Genomic DNA, 1461 nt, shown 5'->3' on the forward strand with positions numbered 1-1461 from the left:
AAAAACATCCTTTAATTCTTAGGCCAGATAATAAAAAGATAGTAATTACTAGTACTTTTAGTCCTCATGGATACGATATTCTCGGTCTCACCATAACTATACTACTGTATGATAGGTGTGCTTGCCTTAGTCGAAATTTTATGTTAGTTTAGCGACCATCAAGTTTTTGGCGCTGTTGCCGCGGATTAAGATATTAGGAATGGTTGATTTTTATTACTTTAGCCATTTTTACTTTTATTGCAATTTACTTTTTGTTTTTAGTTTAATTTTTCTCTTCTAAATTTTCCTTTTTAATTGTTTCTGGCAAGTATCTCTAGTTTATGACTAGGAGGAACCCGTTAGGACCTTTACTTTTTGACAGTAAGATCGAGAGCACAGCTCGCAGAAATCGAAGAGAAATAAGGCGAAGTCTACAATACATAGAGGAAGAGCGAGAGGACGATATCCATACTACAACCGAAGAGATGACTGAAAATCAAAATAATCCGCTACCTCCTGTAGTTGCTGCAAATCTGGTGAATCAGAATCCTACTCCTCGTACTATGTACGACTATGCTAAGCCTAATTTAATGGGGGCTGAATCGAATATTGTTAGACCGACAATTGTTGAAAATAATTTTAAACTGAAACCTAACACTATACAAATGATTCAACAATTTGTTCAGTTTGATGGTTTGCGGATGAAGACCCAAATACTCATTTGGCCAATTTATTAGAGTTCTGCGATACTTTCAAAATAAATGGCATTTCTGATGATGCCATTCACCTTTGGTTATTTCCCTGTTCATTAAGGAATAAGGCTAAACAGTGGTTGAACTCGTTACCACGAGGGTCAATCACTACTTGGGAACAAATGAACTTAAATACTTTTTGCAGGCCAAAACGGCAAAATTGAGGAATGATATCTCTTCTTTTGTGCAGATAGATTTAGAAACACTATATGATACATGGGAGAGATTCAAGGATTTATTGAGAAGGTGCCCTCACCATGGCTTACCTTTATTGCTGAAGGTTCAGACTTTTTACAACAGTGTGAACCCCTCAACAAGGCAACTGATCGATGCAGTCGCCGGTGGAACTTTAAACATCAAAACACCTGAAGAGGCTTACAAATTTATAGAAGATATGTCACTGAATAATTATCAGTGGCAAGTCATGAGAACGAAGCTGACAAAAGCAGCTGATGTTTTCAACCTCGACACGGTCACTATGATATCTAACTAAGTAGAAATTTTAAATAAAAAGATTGATGGTTTCTGTGGTTCTATTCAGGTACATCCAGTGATGAAGTGTGATTCAAATGGAGGAGAAGTACACAACACAGATTATCCATCCTTCAACCCTGGCACCGAGGAGGGACAAGTCCGCTATATAGGTAATAAGTCTAGACCTCAAAATAACCTATATAGTAATACTTATAATGCAGTTTGGAGGATCCATCCCAATTTCTCGTGGGGTGGT

At 37.2% G+C, this 1461-nt stretch overlaps 1 non-coding gene across 1 annotated transcript; it reads right to left on the reverse strand.

The window, feature by feature from the left end:
* Positions 1-888: 888 nt before the first annotated feature.
* LOC128280195 (small nucleolar RNA R71) lies at positions 889-995 on the reverse strand. The gene has a single exon (XR_008270375.1). It is a non-coding gene; the product is annotated as a small nucleolar RNA R71 (small nucleolar RNA).
* Between the last annotated feature and the right edge of the window lie 466 nt (positions 996-1461).

Source organism: Gossypium arboreum, chromosome 8 (assembly GCF_025698485.1).
Source record: "Gossypium arboreum isolate Shixiya-1 chromosome 8, ASM2569848v2, whole genome shotgun sequence".
In the NCBI taxonomy this organism is placed as follows: domain Eukaryota; kingdom Viridiplantae; phylum Streptophyta; class Magnoliopsida; order Malvales; family Malvaceae; genus Gossypium; species Gossypium arboreum.